We start from the raw sequence: 24,331 nt of genomic DNA, 5'->3' as shown, positions 1-24,331 counted from the left end.
AGATTTATATGCTCGTTCTGCCAGTTACTTCAAGGTCTGTGACGCGATAGAAAATGAACATAAATGAATAATAAATGTATTACAGCCATAAAGATTGCTTGATGTACGCCACCGTTTTTCCCCTATTTCTCCGATACAATTTTCCTTTTTTTTTTTTCTTTGCCAAACACTTTACTAATCGGTACGTATTCGAATTATCCTCAATTATTCTCGGTTGTTTCCGTTTCCTTTGGATTTACATAAGTACTCGTTTGATGTACGTGCAGAGTGAGATAATAACTATTAACAGCTATAAAATAAGAAGCGAAAATACGTTGAAACTCGACTTCTAGATTCGCGAGACTTTGCAGAGCTTCGAAACTCTCGTGTTTCAAACCTAATAAAATGTTGTAGAGGGAGAATTACATTGCGAGATCTGTTAAGGAAAATCGTATCGTTGTAATAGGATTATTTCAGCGAGGGAAATTCCGTGTTGCGTGTAACGCGTTGCAAAGCCATGAGCTTTCTTTCGGGTTAATATACATAATCGCCTTATCGAACTTTCCATCTAAACCGTTGCGCTCACACGTGAATTTTGCATTTCAATCTTCTTACTTGCAGTCCAGTTCAGTTTAGTGTGACTAAGCTAAATGTTTCAGCCCTTCCAGGTAGAGTATGTATTATAGAGAGACGTACAACTCTATGAAGGGGAGATCAATAAATTGGGTTATCTTTAAATCACTGACAATTATTTCATCGACACGATTTCACCGACAGCGAATCCACCGGCAATGTCTATCAAAGTTTATTTACCGATACACCGAGTGAAATCACCCACAATCATTTCACCAATATTCTCCTTTGTCGATAATTATAATGCTTGCCACTACATGTTATCGTTGATTATATGTCTTTATTTACACATTCGTTTACGCGCATAACGAGATAAACGAAGAAACGAAAATGATATGTTGTCATGATGTATTGTTAAATTACTAATTAACACGAGCTATATATCTACCTATATGAGAGCTTCTAAATATCAATTATATTTCATGAAAGCACACAAGCTATTTTGCTATACACAAATAGAATTATAAGGAAATGTTACGTTCTAATGATTTAACGAAATCTATTCCTCTGTACATTTGACATTTCTGTATTATTACTTGTGTACTTTCTGCTCTTGTTTACGTCATCGGAAGTAAAAATACGTTAAGCGAATCAGCTAATCTATCTGAGCGATTCAATGGCTCGGTCTTCTCTTATGCGACTACCAAGTAGAAGATAAGTTCTTGGTTGTATAACATTTTATAACATCCAAATTAACTTTTTTTTCTTTTTCTTTTTCTTTCTCTTTTTCTTTTTTTTCCCTTTTTCTATTTCTTTTTTTTTCCTTTCTTTTTTTCTTTTCTTTCCCTTTTTCTTTTTCTTTTTTTTCCTTTCTTTTTTTCTTTTTTTCCCCTTTTTCTTTTTTTTCCTTTCTCTTTTTCTTTTTTTCCTTTTTCTTTTTTTTTACGTGGAGGACACCAAGCCACTTTTTGGGGGGCGGGGGAAGTGGCGTGGTAGTGAACATCCAAATTAACTGGGGCACTAATTAGCTGAAGCTTCTAGTCAAACCAGGTATCGGTCTTTGTACGCAAAGGCATTCATTACAATCGTTTATAGTTTGAAGAAACACCGTTACAAATTCGTGATATAAGAGAAAGCGATTCAAAACTCGGATTCATTTGTTGGAACGACGCCGTGGGCAAAAGTACATAATGGAAAACTTTCTTCCAAGACCAATTGATAGCGCTGACGTAATTAAAATGTGACGATATTGCCAGCGACGTTTCTCCAAATAGACGACTAACTTATTTACGAATTGCCGCAACACGATTGCCGCTGGTAATACGGTTAGTAATCACTTTATTGAATTTTCTCTTGACGTGACATCGTCGAGTTCCTAGAGAGATTCTTCTCTCTTGTAAAACTATGTTTCTGCAACGCATGTATTTGTTGAATTACCGTTCGTGAACAAGTCCTTCTCTTTATTACATGTAATAGATTCTTCTTTTGAAGTTTTAAATTACATTGGTAATTTTCTATAATTTATTACTCGAATATGGTAATTTTTTCTTAAAAAGTTTGCTTTTTCTACAATTATTTTACTACAAAACCCATCAAAAACATGATGTATGTATATATACCCTCAAATATTATCGGTTTATTCTCAAGCTATAGTTCAATTTCGGAAATTGCCAATTAAAATCATAAAAAAAACACAGAAAGTTCGTTAAAATATGCGATTTTCCAATCAAGATATAGAATTTATTCGAGTAATATAGATTACAGTAGCGATGGTGACGGCAACGATGAATGGACTGATTCTTCGTGCGAAAATAAATTGGAAGCGCAGAACGATGCATTGTTTCAGGGAATATCGATTTTCAAGCATGGTTTTAAAGTACGTGTGCGCGTGACTAGGTTTGTTAATTAATGCCGCTCCCAGGTTTTCAATATATAAATGTGACACCTACATATCTTTAAGCTTAAAACAATTGGACTAACAATTTCATTAAATTTAAATCAATATTTATCTTTTTAAACGCAACAATATTTTTAATGACAACTTCACGTGTAAATCAAGTGCATACATATTCGATCGTTCTTGAAAACCTGATTCTCTGCGAAGAGAAAAAATCCTTGAATAAATATTTGATCTACGTTTTATATGCTACGTTTTACATCCACCTCTTTTCAGATATACCCCTCTATTTAAAATCGTAGATCGTCACACTCTATAGGTATTTCCCTGAAAAGGTTAAAGTCGTTTTGTATAAAAGCCAATTCAAAGGGGAAGGAAATTCTGCGAAAAATTCTTTCAGATTTCCCTATGTTTGAGCTCGAATCAAAGCAATCCTGTATAATAGGATAGGATGATAGGATGATTCTGTATTATTCCTTGAGTACTTTCTGTTCCTGTTATTTACAATAGGATGATTATGCGTTTAACTTTTCATAGAATCTCTCTGATTCCGTATGATATCATCAGTGTTTTTGAAATATGTTATTGATGTCGTAACGTCAACCGTTTTCAGTGCAAATTCAATTTTGAATCGCAATTTCCATGTTTGCGTGGCAAAAGCGTAAAATCGATAACGCACGCTAACATGTCTTCTTTGCTAATGGCGTACTATAAATATAAATATTTGAATAAATATTGCGAATTTCATATTGCTAAAAGATTTATACTATTTGTTCGTAAATAATCGTCGGATCTATATTTAAGTTGAAACTGCTGCATTAGATCTCTTTTCTTACTTAAAATTATTTGGATTGGTAACTTGGATGTAACATGTAATTTATTCTTCCTTTATAAATAGTGTACAGAAGATACCAATTCAGAGAAATGGAAGGAAAGTCTAAAAGCAAAGAAAATCTACAGGAAGATAAAACGTTCGAGCCTTGCCAGGCTATATAAGATGCTAAATAATTTCATTTTGACAATGGTCCAACATCCTACTATGCATAAATTTAATATTAATATCAGCAGGTTTCATGCCAAGTATTACATCTAACGTATAAGCACAAGCCCTGGTTTTAAATGCCTTATAGTAACACCGAAAAGATTATTCAGTTGGATGTCTGACTCAACATCAATATTTTACTTAGAAGATAATACGTCGAGAGCATGTTGGTGGATGGAATGGGAGATGAATGAAGGCTTACTTCTGTAAAATACGTAAAATGGTAGTCGGAATGAATTTTGGCGCTTGGGAACAGAAAAAGAGCTGACTGATACTGTCATACACCTGAATTTATAAAATTTTGAAAATTCGATGTAACCTTTGAACTTTATCGTATTCTGTTTCATAGCACAAATTATTGTTCCCGAAATGTACGTTTAGTGTTATAATATATTTGACCAACGGTTCTCAAATACTAGTTTTGCAAAAGCAATGGTGGAATTGGAGCAATTCTTTCTTCTTTCATTCTTTGAATGACCTGGATTTTCGAGTAGTCTAGTGACGATTGATCCCTACAATTAATCGATTTCTTTTTATTACACAAGTGCAAGAGATTCCGCGTTGTACGCGGATGTTGCAACATCGAATGCCTGAACCCCACAGAAGATCCGACCGAATTTAATGTCACTACCGTCGATGATTCACCCAGAAATGGTTCACTTCAGAACCATAGTCCCATATCTGGATGCGTCAGTCACTATGTGTCACATAGTCATATGTGGATGCTGAGCTTATTGATGGTAATTGTAATATTTTAATTTTTTTTATTCTATATTTTCGACTTCTTTTTTCGAGTAGAATCACCAATTTTCCGCTTGTACTATCAATTACCAACCAGCCTGTATGACAAAATTCTGTTTTAAACACGAAACTCGCCACGAGTGGCTACTTTGTTTACGAAATTAAACGAATTTAATAAATGAAATGGCAGGGAAGGAACTACAAGTGACCGTCAAACTATTTTTATGCTTGAAAAGTAATTCGCAAAGTAATATAAAATAATACTACTGATTTGTGTCTCTTTCAGAACTTTTTCTTAATCTCTTGTTTTTTCCCTTCAAATTTATTATTTATTATTTATTCGGTGTCACGAAAACCGATTAAATATTAAATATCTTAAATATAGATTGAAATGAAAGCTTGTCAGTTCTCGTTCAATTGTCACTTCAATGTTGTTAGTTCAAAGGTTCTCGTACATCGTAAAGCAAGGGACCAAATCTTTAACTTATTACAAATTAAACCTTTTATTGTAATTACGAAGATTATGAAAGTCCCAAGCGAAACAAGTAGGGAACATGAACTGCTCAACGAACCAAAGAACGGCTCAGTGACAAAATTAATAAAGTAAGGATCACAAATATTACAACATTACACTCTTACATCACATAATAGTTCTCTATACAAAAGATATATAGCGAATCGACTTTTCACAACGATAAGAATCAACAGAACCAATTAAGACCAGGCGAAACTCTCATAAGACAACAATATCAGAGGGATCAAATCAGCGATTTTAATCTATGTTACAAATTATAGTTATCAAGAAAAATTGCTCTTTTCACGAAAATTATGCTGATGACACACTCACAATGCATTTTATATTTGATAGTCGGATGTGCTCGTGGCCATCAGGAGTATAAAGACGACGTTTTTAGAAAATGACAGCGCTGTCGGGTTTTAAAAGCTTTTATTTTTTTATTCATCATTACGAAGATTGTGATGGAAGAACGTAATGGGGTAAAATCTGACGATTCCTTAATGAAGAATGCTTAAAGAGATTCTATAGAAAACGGTGATCGTTTCGTTGGGTAGTTCATTCGAATTTTGATCAGGATTATTGAGATAGAAGGGTCGAGAGCTTCGTGGAATATAAACTTTGACGCTTCGACGCTTCATCTCTTTTCAAGCTCACCAGTCACAAACCATGGTTCACTGAATGTATCTTTTTGGAAAATCCTTTTTGGATTTTCGTACGAGAAACATGGTATGTTTGACAAGGGATTTTCTTTTGAGGCAATTTAGAGTGACAAAAAGGTCTTTCTGTTAGGTAGCTTGACGAGAAAAATGTTTTATTGATAACGTAAATGGAACGAGTAGTTACGAATTTAAATAGAATATGACCAATATGAGGAATATATATCTTCTCTTCGACTTTCATAAGCTGAAAGCCCCGTATCTAAATTTTATCTTAATTATTTGAAGCAAAAAGTATGTTTTCTGAAACTTTCGTTTCTCGTGATGAGTACTTTATGATGTAATAAAAAATTTTGTCTGAAAATTATACTCAAGATCAATTTCATGATCCATTTTCTCTAACAGATCTCCATCTTCCACAGCTATAACAAATAATTTTTTGACACTCTATACATTTAACATCGATTATAATTCTGATAATTGAAACACCGAACATCAATGTGTTTATTCACTACGCCAACACAGATAACAATTAACATTGATATATAATATATATTTGACGATATATATCTGAAAGAATAGAAATTTCATTTAATCGACTATATGACCATACTCGGTTAAGTACCAACAACGACTATCTATCAACCTTATCTTACTTCCTCAAAGATATAGAAAGACTTTAAAAATTTCAGCCATGTGATTTGGTCCTTTAAAATTTAGAAGTAATATAACGATAAAATACCATCAAAACCTTTAAATTTCCAATATTCAAGAGAAACTTGAAATCTCGTTTATTTACTCAGCAACAAAATCCTATTTACCTTCAGAGAACCTATACAATTTTTGCACAGCTCAATATCTCTCCTTTAAACAAAACATCAAAGTATGTTGTTCCTAACTTCAAAGGGCTCAACTCAATTTTTTGATCAATTTCTCTCGTCCTATACGCTCGTTTCAAAGCTTATAATACCATCTACACCTTTGCCTTGTGTTCCATCCATGGTTCCTATGCATGCAATTTTATTATTATCGTTCCAAAGGATCTTAGCATTTCTGTTTCGCTCGTGATAGGTATTCACATCAATAAGTTAAAGATTTGATCCCTTGCTTTATGATGTACGAGAACCTTTGAACTAACAACTTTGAAGTGACAACGGAACGAGAAATGACAAGCTTTCATTTCAATCTATATTTAAGATATTTAATATTTAATCGGTTTTCGTGACACCGAATAAATAATAAATAATAAATTTGAAGGGAAAAAGCACCGAATAAATAATAAATAATAAATTTGAAGGGAAAAAACAAGAGATTAAGAAAAAATTCTGAAAAATTCTGACACAAATCAGTAGTATTATTTTATATTACTTTGCGAATTACTTTTCAAGCATAAAAATAGTTTGACGGTCACTTGTAGTTCCTTCCTTGCCATTTCATTTATTAAATTCGTTTAATTTCGTAAACAAAATAGCCACTCGTGGCGAGTTTTGTGTTTAAAATAGAATTTTGTCATACAGGCTGGTTGGTAATTGATAGTACAAGCGGAAAATTGGTGATTCTACTCGAAAAAAGAAGTCGAAAATATAGAATAAAAAAAATTAAAATATTACAATTACCATCAATAAGCTCAGCATCCACATATGACTATGTGACACATAGTGACTGACGCATCCAGATATGGGACTATGGTTCTGAAGTGAACAATTTCTGGGTGAATCTTCGACGGTAGTGACATTAAATTCGGTCGGATCTTCTGTGGGGTTCAGGCATTCGATGTAGCAACATCAGCGTACAACGCGGAATCTCTTGCACTTGTGTAATAAAAAGAAATCGATTAATTGTAGGGATCAATCGTCACTAGACTACTCGAAAATCCAGGTCATTCAAAGAATGAAAGAAGAAAGAATTGCTCCAATTCCACCATTGCTTTTGCAAAACTAGTATTTGAGAACCGTTGGTCAAATATATTATAACACTAAACGTACATTTCGGGAACAATAATTTGTGCTATGAAACAGAATACGATAAAGTTCAAAGGTTACATCGATTTTCAAAATTTTATAAATTCAGGTGTATGACAGTATCAGTCAGCTCTTTTTCTGTCCCCAAGCGCCAAAATTCATTCCGACTACCATTTTACGTATTTTACAGAAGTAGGCCTTCATTCATCTCCCATTCCATCCACCAACATGCTCTCGACGTATTATCTTCTAAGTAAAATATTGATGTTGAGTCAGACATCCAACTGAATAATCTTTTCGGTGTTACTATAAGGCAATTAAAACCAGGGCTTGTGCTTATACGTTAGATGTAATACTTGGCATGAAACCTGCTGATATTAATATTAAATTTATGCATAGTAGGATGTAGGACCATTGTCAAAATGAAATTATTTAGCATCTATATAGCCTGGCAAGGCTCGAACGTTTTATCTTCCTGTAGATTTTCTTTGCTTTTAGACTTTCCTTCCATTTCTTTGAATTGGTATCTTCTGTACACTATTTATAAAGGAAGAATAAATTACATGTTACATCCAAGTTACCAATCCAAATAATTTTAAGTAAGAAAAGAGATCTAATGCAACAGATTCAACTTAAATATAGATCCGACGATTATTTACGAACGAATAGTATAAATCTTTTAGCAATATGAAATTCGCAATATTTATTCAAATATTTATATTTATAGTACGTCATTAGCAAAGAAGACATGTTTGGGTGCGTTAAATTTAAAGGTTTTGATGGTATTTTATCGTTATATTACTTCTAAATTTTAAAGACCAAATCACATGGCTGAAATTTTTAAAGTCTTTCTATATCTTTGAGGAAGTAAGATAAGGTTGATAGATAGTCGTTGTTGGTACTTAACCGAGTATGGTCATATAGTCGATTAAATGAAATTTCTATTCTTTCAGATATATATCGTCAAATATATATTAAATATCAATGTTAATTGTTATCTGTGTTGGCGTAGTGAATAAACACATTGATGTTCGGTGTTTCAATTATCAGAATTATAATCGATGTTAAATGTATAGAGTGTCAAAAAATTATTTGTTATAGCTGTGGAAGATGGAGATCTGTTAGAGAAAATGGTTCATGAAATTGATCTTGAGTATAATTTTCAGACAAAATTTTTTATTGCATCATAAAGTACTCATCACGAGAAACGAAAGTTTCAGAAAACCCTGGATCGTAAATGATTCGTTCTTTTGAAAAAGCTGTTTAAAATTTCTTATACTAATCCCTATACTAATTGTGTATACTAATTGTATTAGTATATTATGTTATAAATAATGGTTAATATAAGTATCAAAATAAATAGACAACAATTAATTACATAACATCGTAATAACATAATATAATATAATGGGCGTAATCATATACAGTAAAACTTAGAAAATATGCTCTGGATGAATTCGGTGAAAATTATCCTTTGTTCCGTGGTATATATAGGCAAAAACGAATGGTAGACCGCAGCATAATAGTTTCCAACCATCCACCAATTGTTCTAATTCCTCACTCGACGTCTTTCATGTTCATTCATGTAGGAAAAAGTATGTTATCGTTTATAATAAGCTTTTAAGCGTTTAATAACATCTCGTCGAGTAGAAATTCCACACGAAGCAGTGAGAAAAATATATTTGAAGAAGATCTATGTTCTCAGCTTCGTCGTGTGCAAGAACTTTGTAGGATAGATTGTATCATGCGATGAAAATTTTATACTTGTAAGTTAAGAAAATTGGAACGAAAATTCACGTTGTCTCAAAGATATCTTGTTTTATGGATAGAAATAGTTACTTTACTAACAACATTCTCAATATTAAGGATATGAACATCTTTGATTTAATCAAAGCCGCTGGAATACGCCAGATATTTCATATCTGACTTAAACATGTACTGCGACGAGCGAAAAAAGTAAACACATAAATGTAAAAGACTAATTTTTCAAGTGATCGGTAAAGACTAGGTAACAGTAACTACAAGTTATTATTAACGAAATGTAATAGTTAATTTTCATTAACATTAATAATGTACAAAACATTTTACAAAAATGGACATCTCAAACCATGTTTACGGTTTTGCACATTAATTATACTCGTCGAATCAAGGTTTCAACATAGATATTTCGTCCACTAGTACTACTTCACGTTTATTACATCCAATAGAATTAACTACTATTTAGGTAAATTATTTTGTGGAATGGTCAAATAATGCTCTTTTCTCATTATACCTTCGACATTCGCTTTCTACATAAAATCAACGGGCTGTGTTTACACTTTTGCTTGTCACGGCGTATCAAGGAAGATTGAAATATAAAGTAATTCGCACAAAAAAGTAGAATTAGTATTGATGTTATTGTATCCATATTTGACCTTAAAATATGAATAAAATCAGTCTAAGTATTAATGAAATTTCAAACATTTTTTCTAAAACAACGGAACTTTCCTTTCTAATGAGCACTATATGATGCAATAGAAAAACAATTTGACACTGTAAAATTGTGGTCAAGATCAATTTTGCGCTACACTTATTTAACCAATTTTCATCAAATCGAAGGTGTAGAATGGCTTGAAAAAAATACCGCGATAAATACTTTTTTGACACTTTGTACAAAGGTGTATATCAATGTGTATATCGATACACATACTCTGTATGTGCATATCCGTGGTATATATATCCGTTTTTCGAAGCAAAATGTCATCTACCTGTTCAAAAGAGCAAAGCAAAAACACTACATAGAGGGTTTGTTACTGTTAACACTCTCTATTTCCGTGCGTAAAGTATCCAACCAGATATCCAGGAACAGCTTTCAGGGAACGAGATTGAATATTTGATCGAATATATTTAATATGGCAATGTTACGTATAACAATATACGTATGGAATTTTAAAAGTCACGAGGGTTGCAGCGGACTCAATTTTAATGTACATTAAACATTTTGCTCATTGATGACCTTACCTTAATTTTTTTCTCCTTCCTCACTTTCTTTTCCTATGCGAGTGAGAGCAAGATTGATAGTAACAAGCGATTTCATTAAAACACAATCTCCTTTTCCATTTGATGAACACGATACGAGACGAGGGAGAGGGAATGATTTAGGAACACGACTTTCGAGCGGTTTCAACAACTATTAAGTTTCATTTATAGCAACGAACACTGCCAAAGACGTAATCAATAAGATTCGCGTAGGTGCCGTAGATGACGTAGATGAAAAAACGTAGATCAAACGTAAATGACGAAATTATACATTAATTTATTTTAACGCGTTAAAATTACGCTAATGACAGTTGCTCCATTCAATTTGTTCACATATTTGAGCCCTATATGGAACAAAGTGAACGGAGCATCTGCAAGCGTGTTAACCGGACAACGACGAATTTTCACATCTACTTCACGAAGCTTCACATATATCAATGACCACTACCGTAGTCATGGTCAAACATAGATGACGAAGTTATGTATTGATTCACTTTAACACGTTCAGATTACGCTAGTGACACTTGCGCAGTACTATTTGTTCATATATTTAAGCCCTATACGCAACAAAGTGAACGTAGCATCAGCAAGCGTGTTAATTGGACAACCACGAATTTTCACATATATTGCACGAAGATTCGTATATAACAATGATCACTGCCATAATCATGGTCAACCGTAGATGACGAGATTATGCATTAATTCACTTTAAAAATTACGCTAGTGACACTTGCGCAGTACTATTTGTTCATATATTTAAGCCCTATATGCAACAAAGTGAACGTAGCATCTGCAAGCGTGTTAGTTGGACAACGACGAATTTCGTTTCGCAAACACGGACACGTGATACATTTTGAAGTTACGTGGACGTGAGAGTAATTCGTTCCCTTAAATTGCTCAATTTCCATTTCTTTCGCCATGTATATTCGAGTATTGCATTTGAATTGCAGAGCAGTGGGAAGTAACGGCGCACGTCGTTGATATATCGACAGGAACATGAATTCTTTTTTCATAGGATGAATACTTTTTTCATCGAATTATTAAACCGAATCAAGTTTTCAAATCCAATCATTTAATTTCATCGTTTTACATCGAACGGTTCAATCTTTTTTCTTTTAAATACCTTACCTATATTTCATCTCGTTGAATATTCCATATTTTTAATGCTACTACCACTTATTGGAAATTTCAAATATGTAATTATCGTTCTGAAGTTAGAAATTCGAAATAACATTCGTCAGTATATGATTCTACGTTTTATATAGAGTAATAAAAATGATACAATGAGTTTCGGTAAATAACCAATAAAAATTTTTGTTCCTTTTTCTTTTTCCTTTTTTTTTCTTTTTGGTTTTATGTATCCAAGGTCGAGAATAAACTATGTGCACGTTTCCTCTCGTTTCTTGCATTTTTATGAGGAATTCAGTCTTTTTACGCCACAAGAGTCTCAACGTTTTCGTTTTCACGCCTACGTTACGCTCGTTAAACACGTTCCAACAAGACCATGAATAAGGATAACAGCTTTAATGTTTTCACATGTGTTAATTTATTATTTTAGACCTTAAATATTTTATTTATAAAATCTTTATTTAAACAAGTTACCATTGTCGCTACAATAAATCAATGAATGAAATCAGTTTAAATTTAAAATATCATTTCATAATTTTTCGTCACTTGTATCTAAAAACAACAAAAAAACGGTGTATCCACATCGGATAAATTAATACGCCCCGGCGCAAAATAAAACCAAGACGCACAGCTCTGTGGAATGCCAACGGTCTAACGCAACGCAAACTTGAACTAGAACTCTTCCTAAAACACCAGCAAATCGACATAATGCTCATAACTGAAACCCACTTCACCGACAAAAACTACCTGAACATAAACGGATACAAGTTCTACCATACCCAACACCCCAGCGGAAAGGCCCACGGCGGCACCGGAATCATAATCAAATCAAACATTAAGCACTACGAACTTCCACCATTCCAGAAAGACTACCTCCAAGCATGGTCTTGAAGACTGTCATGGTACAATCACCACTTCAGCTGTATACTGCCCTCCAAGACACTCCATCGCCAAAGAAGACTTTGGCGACTTCCTGGACACCCTGGGCAATAGATTCATAGCTGGAGGAGACTACAACGCCAAACACACCCAATGGGGCAGCAGACTGGTTACAGTAAGAGGCAAAAACCTCCTCAACAGCATAATAACCAACAAGCTCAACTACCTTACCACATACGAACCCACACACTGGCCCACCGACACAAACAAAATACCCGATCTCCTTGATTTCCTCATAACTAAAAATATCTCGTCAAGACACGTCCAAATCAATTCCTCGGCTGATCTCTCCTCTGATCATTCCCCCGTGATAGTAACAGTCAGTTCAACTATCATCGAGAATACACGTAATGGCTCCATACATAACCAACACACCAACTGGCAGCTCTTTAGAGAAGTCTTTACACACACAACTTCAGCCTCAACTTCACTAAAAACCAATGAAGAAATCGAAGCAGCCACGGAATACCAAAACACGAGCATAATAAACGCTATCCGCTTCTCCACACCGGCAAAAACGTCCATCAGCAATCACGAATACCCCCAGTACATATTAAAAAAAATAGCAGAAAAACGTAGACTAAGAAGCATATGGCAGACCCATAGAACACCGGAGGACAAACGCAAACTAAACAACGCAACTAGAAAACTATCCTAAACTATAAAAAACTACAATAATGACCGTTTTCACAAATATCTCGCCAGCTTGTCCCCCACAGCCGACTCCAACTACTCACTATGGAAGGCCTCCAGGAAACTCACGCGCCTCCCACAAATAATACCTCCAATCCGCCGTCCGCAGGGTGGATGGGCGCGTAGCCCTATAGAAAAAGCCAACCTATTTGACAAACACTTGACTGAAGTATTCCAACTCCATTCCTCCATAGCTGCAGCGGACGTTACCGAATATCTGCACACTCCCTTCCAAATGCCCCTCCTATTGAACCCTTCACTTCTTTAGAGATCATAGAAGCAATCAGTCGCCTAAACCCCAAGAAAGCAGCAGGTCACGACCTAATAGGAAATAAAGCAATCAAGGAACTTCCGATAAAAGGGATTGCACTCATCGCATCAATCTTTAACGCTATCCTCCGCCTTCAACACTTTCCCAAGGCTTGGAAAATCTCACTGATCACCCTCATCCCTAAACCCGGTAAACCAATATATGAAACCAGCTCCTATCGCCCAATCAGTCTTTTACCTACCCTGTCTAAACTATTCGAGAGGATGCTCACGAATCGTCTCCTTCCACTCCTAGAAGAATTGAAAACGCTCCCAGACCACCAATTCGGCTTCCGAAAACAACACTCAACAGTAGAGAAAATCCACCGCATAACCCACATGATCAGCCAAACCCTTGAAAAGAAAAAATACTGCTCAGCGGTATTCCTAGACATCCAACAGGCATTCGACAAAGTATGGCATCAAGGGCTACTCTACAAGCTCAAAAAGATCCTACCCCATCCATACTACTCCATCTTAAAATCCTACCTAACCAACAGACAATTCATAGTTAAATGTCTAGGCGCCACTTCCGCAACATTCCCAATAGAATCCGGCATACCCCAAGGTAGTGTCCTCGGACTCCTACTGTTCTCCATCTACACTGCCGACTTATCTATATCAAACGAGGTAACAATAGCAACATTTGCCGACGACGCAGCACTATTAGCTACCCACGCAGACCCGGCAATTGCCTCATCCACTCTCCAGCGAAGTCTCGACTCCATGGAAAAGTGGTTCCAAAAATGGGGTTTCAAAATAAACGAAAAAAAATCCTCTCATGTAACCTTCACGCTCCGAAAACAAACCTGCCCCCAGGTCACCATTAACAACACAATAATCCCAAGCAAGGACTCCGTAAGATACCTGGGCATGACCCTGGACAGGAGGCTAACTTGGAAAAAACATATCTCAGAAAAAACAAAGCAACTAAAGGAAAAATTAAGAAAATTCTATTGGTTCACGGGCCGACGCTCCAAACTAAACATACAGAACAAAATAATAATCTACAAGGCCGTAATAAAACCTGTCTGGACCTACGGAATCCAACTATGGGGAACAGCAAGTAATTCCAACATTGAAATACTCCAACGCTTCCAATCGAAAACGCTAAGATCCCTATCAAATGCACCCTGGTATGTTACCAACGAAACAATCCACCGTGACCTCAAGATACCTACAGTCAAAGATGAAATACACAAGTCCAGAAGCAGATATAACACAAGAGTCAACAACCACCACAACCCACTAGTCACCCAACTACTGGACACGACGGACCGATCTACAGTTATCATATTTTATATAAAATTAGAAGGGACCTTTAAAAAATTGCATGCAACAACACACTTACAGGAACTCTTGAATTAGTTTTTCTACATGCCTGATTATGTCTTTATATGTATATGTCAATTCAAATTTATTTTCTTAAAAGTCCCTTAATGAAAAACTAACACTTCATACTAACTTAGAACTTTTGAGTTCTTAGAATATTCTGATTTAGTCACTGGCTGTACAATAAATTCATTTACAGATATTATATTTCCACCAAGAGCTAGTTTTATTATGAGCCTTCCTGCATCATCATCGAATCCTTCTATTTGACCATAATTATTACTTTGTTTTCCAGCTATAATTTTCACAAATGTTCCTTTCTCGATTTTAACTTCTTCCTCTTCTTTTTAGGAATCTGTATTTTTGGTATCTGTAGTTTCATACCTTTTGGTCGTAATTCTGGTATGACAGCTGCTACTAATCTGTAATAGTTAGAATAAACGATTGTGAAATAAAAAATGATGTTCTCTGTTTACTTTCCAATAAGTGATGTATTAAACACATATAATTAATTTAATCTAGAGTAAAATTCATACTTTTCATTTCAACCAATTCCCTTTCCTGGTTGCCATCCCATTCCCCGTAACATTGCTACACCAAAAGCATCAATAGGAATTTTTTCATAACCTTCTAACGTAGACTGAAAAATAAAAAACAATATTTATAATATGCAAATGTAATACATCTGTGCATTGCACATCAATATGTTGATAACGTACCTGTTCTTTGCCTCTTAATGATTCATCTTCTACTAAAGGTAAAGTTAAATCATTTGTTTTAGTTTCATGTTCATTCTTTGACTTAAGTTCCTCAATGATTTCTTCCGCCGCTTGCTCTTCTAAAGTAACAACTTTATTTTCACTATCTTCAACTGGCTCTTTCTTTATTGATATTATTGGCGATGCTTTTCCATTAGATAGCTTTGATTTTGCCTCGTTAACACTAGCGTCTCCTACCTTTTCCTTATCTGCCTTCGGAAGGAAAATGTCTGCATCTATTTTATTAAGAATTCTATCATGCCAGGTTTTTGAACCTAGTAATGGAATAATTAGAGGTTCATCCTTTTTTTCTTCCTCACTGAAATAAAAAAATTGTTTTCAAATATATATATTCCGCTATTGGTGATTTTTATAGATTAGGTTGAGGTTATATGTTTCTTGATTATAAATTTTACTTTTTGAACTCACCCTATTACTTTAATACCTTTCTCATCAAGGCATTCAATGTAATCAACTTTCTTTTTTTCTTGTGGAATAGCATTTTTTCTTAATAGATTTCTTAATAGATTTTGCAAAACCGAAGGAAATCTTCTTTCCTTCTTCTGCCATTTGTTTGTTATTTTAACACTGACTTATAGACCAATACACATGTATATACTAGACATAAAGATTGATGTCACTTGAAACTATGTATATGAATCTAATATCTTATTATACTTTATTAATCTACTCACAATTACTTGCACATTACTAAAATTTCATTCCGACAATATATCAAGCGCCTGAATAAGTGACATTAAAGTAAACATATATGAGAGAGGAAATAAGAAGAACTGACGCCTATGGTTTTCTATGTTACAGAGCTAGTGCTGCACCATACGGCCAAATGCCGAAAGTGGCTAGGATATCCCAGAGGGAGTAGTGCTGCACCACGCAGTCCAATGCCGAAGGTGGCTTATGCTAGTATATATACCTGTCTATACGTTTCAATCAGAAAATCGATATTATGTGTTCATGTGAAAGTTCACATTTCCTTAGGAGCTGTATTTTGATAGATTTAAGCTTCTAATGGAGCATTTTAAACGTATAGAGTATACTATGAAGTAGAGTGCGGATCATTTTATATTCATAGAAAATTTGAATGTATGGAAATGTACAAAATGCTCATGATATGCAAAAATATGCAAAATATTCAAAGTAAACCAATCATCAAAAAGTTTAAAAGGTGAAACAAATTTCTTTAATAACACCTAGATTAATTTTTATTTGTTAACGATCTACATTCTACTACGCTTTTAATTCTACCCTAGTTTATGCACCATAGCGCATGACAGCGCTATTATGTCCTTTACAATTTATTCAAGATCATTCTATTTTCAGATCAGACTCTCTATTTTTCTTTTTGCATCCTGAAAATTACCGTATAGAGATGTAAAACGAAAGCTATTGCTCGTTAAAATTTGACGTACTTTTGTTTTCATGAAAATATACATATGTTGAATTAAATAAACTAAACTATTGATAATCACATTGAAAGTATATATATTTATATATAACTTAGATTTCACAGATTATTTCGATATTGAAGTACTTCTTATGTATTAACGAAGAAGATAAAACATACTAATACAAGCATAATTCAACTGAGCGATTATGATAATGTTAATGCGCATCTCCGAACGTGCAGAGGATAAATGAGCAGGTAAGTTGCTCCCATCACTTTCTCCTTTGTTTCATGCAACTGTAACTCTTAGAATGTAATGTATAAATGTATATAACTATCCTTAATCGCATTGACGAAATGATGATAGACACAATTACTTGTTTGTCAGTTGAAGATCTTTTCTTTCCTCTTACTACATATTTATGTACTCTTAACTTGTCTTTTTAGCAATACTATCGCTCGTTTGTTCTACAGTTTTCAGAATTCTACCTTTTAGCGTTCTACACACGATCGGAGCGTAAATGTGCCCGTAGTCTGCCTGTTCCTATAAGCTACTTTAAACGATCATCTTTGATTGTGTTGGCTCGTAGATCATAGAGGAAGCCATTTACCTATTTTTCGGAACAAGAACTACAGTTAAAAACAGCGACCAATTGAGAACAGTAGTTAAGTCCGCGAGTAGAGAGGTGAGCGTGTTTTAGCTGCGACAACAGCACACGGTATGCAGATACGAAGCCGGGGTAAACCGGGAAGCCGTAGTTCACGGACCGTAGTAAGCGTGGTAACTCTAAACAGTCAACGACATTTGAAAGCCGGCCGCACTCTGGAATTCAGGTAAATTTACCTCTTTTTCGTCTTAAATTTTCATTGACATTTCTCTGCTTATAGATTATTATACGGTTAGAAATGACATATTTTTGGAGATATCGAGGAATGGTACTTTTAAGTAATTTTGATTTTCATCACTCATAAATTGAACCGAGGAAATTCCATCGATTTATTTACCGGCTGTTAAAAAGTTTTAATGAAATGGGACAAATGGTAATTAGTTGCGAAAATAAGGACAGTTGTGCCAGAGTTACAGTGTTTGCCTTTAATTTCAATTAACTGTACAGCCTGAACGTGGAGATTTTGTTCCTATGTAAATGATGAGATATACGACACACTGGACCGGTTTCTCGATAGTTAACATCTAAATGGTTAAATTAGGGAATGCTTTAACAAAGTTGATTCAAACATTTGATGAAAAACCCATAATTTACCTTTCTTAGAAATAGTCTTATACTCTTATATATCTTTTATACATTTTTCTTATATATAGAAATCTAACATTTATCAAATATGTGACAATTTCTACTGCAATCAAACATCTTATTTACTCTACGTAATGAAGCTAAGTTTAATTAACTTTCCTCAGTATCTTACATCACCAGTCACGCTCTCGATCCCGCTAGCTAGGCAATAAATCATCAAAAGTCGAGTTACAATTACGTTCTTATCCTACTTCAGAGCCCCTCACCTATCCGCTATCCAATTTCCTCTTCGAAATCCCATCGTGAAACCGACAATTAACTACTGTTCATCAGCATACGTACAGTTGACGGAATCGACATAATGAGACAGCGGAGTTAAATGTTAAAAAGTTTGCATATTTTATAATTTGAATGGCGTAAGGGAAAATAAGATGTTTGATTCGCCTAAGATCGTTTCATCCTGTATGGCACCAACATTTCATAAAATATTATATAACACAATTTGGAAAACAGGGTTGAGAATCATAGTGGTGTAAGTTAGGCCATTGCCAGTTTTCATCAAATAATCTTCTGTGTTTATTACCGTAAAAATAGATTACATCTGTTCAAACCGTGGAAACAGAAATGGTAGAGAATAAAGTTACGACTTAATCGGTTCTGAAACCAAAGGGAAGATATGTTTGAGAGTAAAAATGAATTCAAACATTCGGAATTACGACTTAAACCACTATGACATTGAATTTGTCGTATGAAACCTACGCGTTGGGGAACGTGTTGAGGATGTCCCGAAACGTAGTTACAAATTAAGACAGGTCCGCGAGGCTAACTGTAAAAGAGCGAGCGTAACTGTGCGGAGTCGATGTTAACGGAGAAGATCTTCCTGCCGAAGATTTGTTCCGCTATGTCTAGACGTTCTATCCTTTGTTTCCTCGTTGCATTTTTTTACCTTCATTTTATCGCCACGAACAATGTTGCTCGTCGTGCTCTTAACCGTGCAACAGTCGGACAAAAACCCGTTCTATCTCGTATATAGCGTTCTGTTCGACACGGTCCACGAACTTACGGACAGATTTTTCGCGATTAAAAGAACAAGATAAGACAATTTCACGGTGATCTTATTGTTGTATATGTATACGGAAGTCCCATGGTTGTCGAAGTTTGTGCAGTAATTCTTCTTTCTCTTTCTCTTTTAATTATCGTTTTTTGCAGAAGAATGACCGTGGTGTAGAACATGATTGATGTTGATGGTGTAGTAATGGGCGGTGATGCTTCAAACGTATATAATACACTTGAGTTGTATCAAGCATGTTTTTACAACTTTGAGTCGGTTCTACGTGTTCTTATGTTATTGTAACGATTAAGTTACCATAAATATAGCAGTTTTCCCAATGGATCCACGCGTCGAGAGAAGCCATATCACGTAAAACATACATTTCCGTATAATGTTGTACAAATAACAGTCTAAGAAGAGTAGACACTCTTTATTACGATCATACATGTATATTGAAAATATAGCGATCGTTGCAACGTTATGAAAAATTATTGCAATGAAAAATTTTGACGGTGGATACGTATCGTTAGCAGATGATTCACAAGTTTCGAATCGTCTGACGGTACTGGTGCGTTGAACTTTCAGTGGTTGGGCGCGTACGCGTGTCGGGTCGAATTCTAGTTCGATTTCGCGGGAGGTTCGACTTCGCTATGGTAAATGTAGTCGAGTGAACAATCGCACTACCGGATCTACGCGTAGTCCGGAACTCGGCGCATAATGCCGCGGAAACGGGCATTACAGGTCATTCAGAAGTTACGTCTCATAAATTAAAATACATAGAAGAATGGCAATTACATTCTCCTTTTTATTATTTATATTCTATTATTAGAACACGTATCATTTTTCAAAATTTTCCTTGCAATCTACAATTGTTTATGTTATCTTCCTATTGATCATCGACTTTGTCATTTGCATGTCTCATTTTCCTCGTGTTCGGCATTTCAATATCAGGGAACAAATTTGTATCTTCTACATGAAATCATCTCTTTAATTTCAGATAGACGAATATGCGGCTGCTTCTGTTCCAAATATCTCCGTTACTGTGTCTGTTGACGGAAATCGGCGCGGCTGGGATCGGTAAAGCATGGCAGATCCTGCCATACGCGACCGATTCCTGGAATCACCCATCATGGCCACGGCTCGACTCTTCCGCGTTCGAAGTTCGCAGCGTGAGCGGGGTTGGTCATCTCAATCCCTTGTTTAATTGTTGATTTTTTAAAATCTTTGTTTATTAATTCCAGGTTTTTTACATATTTTTTTTTTACATGATTTTTTTCCAGAATAAACGCTGAATTCTGATTGTAGGGTGGTACAGGCAAAAGTACCGATACGCGACGGTACGACATAGCCATGCATTATTACATTTTTTTTTTTTTTTTTTTTTTTTTTTTTAAGATTATTATTGTAACTTAAATTTAAGCCGCTGTTACGCTGTGCTTATGTGCGATATTTTAATTTATGTCGTGAAAGCCTGGACGCAAAAACAGGACAGTTCGTTAGCGTAGGAGGGAACTTCTTCGTTAGACTGAACTCTGTTGATTGACTATTGAAAGCGCAAAGCGTAATAAGTTATAGTAATTCTTTTGCACGAGATTAAATAATTCAAGAGCGTTATTTTTTAGTATTGATTATTTATTTTAAACATTGAAATTTACAATAAACATTTAGAATTTACAACAGAATTTGGCTAATAATTCAGTTGTATGAGAAAAATTTCAAGACAATTATCGATACATAATCCGACATCGCATTTTCTGCATTCTCTTATTTTTCACACAAACAACACATTTTCTTCTCGATAATTAGATGCGACTGTCCTCGAAACAGGTAAACAATTATAACGAGACATTATTGGCATTTGCTTACTGCCGTTACTAAGGAATACATTCATATTTATCTCACATAAATGTAATAGTATTACTTCTACTTGATCGGAAAAATCGACAAACGCGTATATCTGTCCTTAGGCCATGCGGAATACTTGCAAAAAACGCATATATGTGTTCTGAGTCTACACCCATAGCTTTCGCCAGCGCATATACGCGCCCATACATGCGTTAATAAGATAAGAGGAAATAAAAGACAGATTATCGATAAAATACACTAACACATATGTAATACGTGGAGATATTACCACTCAGATTACACATATTATATATTATAAGGGAAGATGTATACCACGTATACATATATGTAGAACGAACATTTCAAACTTGTTTATAACGCGTGCGCACACATACATGCACGCACACGAACAATTTTTCGAACGATAATTATATTAATGATATATATTATGATAACCATTTATATTTTTTAAAATATGTTCTTATGGCATACATATTTATTCCACGCTTCATATCTATCCACATCCGTAACTGTAGGTGACATTGTTTTTTAACAATTTTGCTATTATTTCATAATTCTTTAATTCATATTTCAAAGTCGTAACAGATGTTTCTTTTTTTTCAAGTTTTTCCCACATTGGACTTATTTCTAGCAGCCATGCTTGCTTACAAAGCAATTTTATATCCGCGCAAGAATATTTTTCAGTAGATTTTATTATGTGGTTTACAATATCCATATTCTCTAATAACTGGTTGCTAAGGTATTATTTGAACATATCGAGTCGAGTAACTTCATTTGGTAATGATACGTATATTTTCTTTTCGAGGCATCTGCGTAAAGCTGCATCAATGTCCCTAATAATATATTTACAATAAATATTATTGTTCTGTTATATTAATAATAACGAAGGAATATTCCGAACAACACAATAATTAAGATTAAGATAATGAATAATTATGATATTAAGATATTTTCTACTTAGAAAACATTGAAATAGCGTGATATACATAGCAAGGGCAATTAGTTGCAGCCAAAAGAACTACATTAGAATTTTCGTTAGATACTAATCCATCCAATCTAGAAAGAAGTTCTGATCTGAATCTCTTTGAAGGTTCAGACAATGTACAGTTTACTCCTTTATTTGTGCCTATCCAGTCAATCTCGTCGATAAAAATAATTGTAGGCGAATAATTATAGGCAAGTTCAAATAAAACCTGTTCAATTTAACAAATGTATTTATTATTTATTAAATATTATATTCAAAATTCCTTAAATTCATTGTTTCATCACGAACGTAATATCATTTCGTTTTCCAAACAACTATTCTATTTATATATGATTATTATTATATATGATATATTCCAGAATCTCTTCTTCATAGACAAAGGAAATCAACTTACACGGATATACTTCTCGGAATCACCTCTCCATTTGCTCACCAATGAGCTGGCCGTTATGTTAAAAAAGGTACAGTGGCATTCTGTTGCGACTGCCTTCGCCAACATCGTCTTCCCTATTTCGTAATTGCTTGTATAGCAGAATACCTTTCCAGGGAGAAAATGGGCATTTAAAAAAGATAAGGTACTTGAGGAGATACACAATGGCCTCCTTAATAGCAGATTTACATTCCTCTAGGCCTACGATGTTGTCCCAATATACATTTAATTTTGTCAGTATGATTTCCTGCGACAATACAAAGATGAAATGGCGCATAATCTCCGTATTAATTTCCGTAAATGTTATGTAATTCGTTATTTAAAGCTTTACTGAAATCAGTATTTACAATACGTATATTAATCGAAAATAACTTACGCATGAAATGTCTTCAATAATCTTCCATAATTCCAGATTGTCTATATAAAGCTTCTGAGCCTATTTTGATATCTTTGATTGCGTGGATTGTTCCATTAAGATGTTAAATAGCTCTCCTCTTCTGATGAAGATTCATCGCTTTCATTGGCGAAAATTGGTGTCAATGTTATTGCGAGATTAATATCATCCGTAGCGTCACCCGTCATCTTCTGTTGTACATTCCTCCTTTTCACAGACTCACTTCTCGTTTCTTTGCTAACAGATTTGACACGTTTTACTACTTCTTCGAAGATTGAATGATATTGTAATCGATACGTTGAATACGTTGAGAACGTTGAATAGTGTTAAATAATTTAAATTCTTACACTTTGTTCGCATTTGTCATTTCCCTCGTCTTTATTTCCTTTTCAGTTATTTTCTTGCACAATATAGGATATTTTTGGAATTTCATCTTGTAATAATAATTTTCATATTCTGTAAGAATAATTTCCAAATCGACGTTGTCGCAGACTCGATATTTCCGAGGTAGACGAGCTTCCCGGATTAATACATCGCTAATGTCTACATATCTAAAAAATATAATTTTTAATTCATTGAACAAATTTTATGCTATGAGTACACACTATACGATAATCATCAATTAACTGTTTTATTTCTCGGTAAGACAGACAAAAAGAATGTACTGTCTATTTATTATTATATAAATCCTCGGCGATAATTTTTTGCCTTCTGCTTTTTAATTTCTAATTTTTAAAGTTTGAATTTATATATATTTTCATTTATAACTAGTTAATCTACGTTATCGATTGAGTTATTCTATAACTACTGAGTTACCGATGTCGATTTTCAAATTTTGGTTCCTTCCCCTCTTTCCGCACTAATTTCTATTTCGATTGGTCACCGATACTATTCGAAAAAATTGCAACTAAGAAGATATCTAAATATATACACATAATATAAATTTATAAACATAATTTTGTTATCTACTATCTTGATACGTGCAAAGATAAATCTTAATGATATATAATACAGCGTAAATGGTTATAAATAATTAATTATTGACAATAATTATAAGAATTATCGAAAGAAAAAATCATAGATACTATGTGCGAGTGTAAAATATCGCAAAAAATGAACAACAATTGTGAAAAACGCAATATGGCAAATCAATGACAAAACACACTCATGACTGTCATGGAAGTTCCAAAGTCTAAAATCTAGAATATTCCTTACCTCTTTTCGCAAATTATGAGATATCTTATTTGTGGTACCTTGCAGCGATAAATCACCGTTTATTGTAATAGTTTTAAATGTGATAATGATATCCTTGTATTGACTATCGTTTCTCGATAGTTACGAGAATTTTCGTTTATTACTTTGAGACAATCCGTCACTTCCTTTCTCTTATAAAGTTTCCCTTCA

The 24,331-nt window shown here is 34.2% G+C and overlaps 5 long non-coding RNA genes across 8 annotated transcripts in view; 1 reads left to right on the top strand and 4 right to left on the bottom strand.

The window, feature by feature from the left end:
• Positions 1–24,331, bottom strand: part of LOC126927203 (uncharacterized) — a 39,547-nt gene that overhangs the window by 4,211 nt on the left and 11,005 nt on the right. The window lies entirely within an intron of this gene.
• LOC126927164 (uncharacterized) lies at positions 14,988–16,406 on the bottom strand. The gene is made up of 5 exons (XR_007715230.1): positions 16,239–16,406; positions 15,973–16,161; positions 15,505–15,862; positions 15,322–15,425; positions 14,988–15,207 (listed from the first exon to the last, which is right to left on the bottom strand). It is a non-coding gene; the product is annotated as an uncharacterized LOC126927164 (long non-coding RNA).
• LOC126927174 (uncharacterized) lies at positions 16,450–23,278 on the top strand. Of its 4 annotated transcripts, XR_007715253.1 has the most exons (7): positions 16,450–16,729; positions 16,885–17,206; positions 17,423–17,782; positions 20,250–20,430; positions 20,533–21,629; positions 22,209–22,829; positions 22,946–23,278. It is a non-coding gene; the product is annotated as an uncharacterized LOC126927174 (long non-coding RNA). The 4 variants fall into 4 exon arrangements; XR_007715255.1 differs by having other exon boundaries at positions 17,066–17,206; positions 20,250–21,629; XR_007715254.1 differs by lacking the exon at positions 20,533–21,629.
• LOC126927205 (uncharacterized) lies at positions 16,920–17,471 on the bottom strand. Its single transcript, XR_007715285.1, has 2 exons — positions 17,326–17,471; positions 16,920–17,253 (listed from the first exon to the last, which is right to left on the bottom strand). It is a non-coding gene; the product is annotated as an uncharacterized LOC126927205 (long non-coding RNA).
• LOC126927199 (uncharacterized) lies at positions 22,777–23,846 on the bottom strand. Its single transcript, XR_007715280.1, has 2 exons — positions 23,275–23,846; positions 22,777–23,164 (listed from the first exon to the last, which is right to left on the bottom strand). It is a non-coding gene; the product is annotated as an uncharacterized LOC126927199 (long non-coding RNA).

Source organism: Bombus affinis, unplaced genomic scaffold (genome assembly GCF_024516045.1).
Source record: "Bombus affinis isolate iyBomAffi1 unplaced genomic scaffold, iyBomAffi1.2 ctg00000078.1, whole genome shotgun sequence".
Lineage (NCBI taxonomy): Eukaryota > Metazoa > Arthropoda > Insecta > Hymenoptera > Apidae > Bombus > Bombus affinis.
Note: the sequence above shows the minus strand (reverse complement) of the source record. Positions and strands in the feature narration are given on the sequence as shown.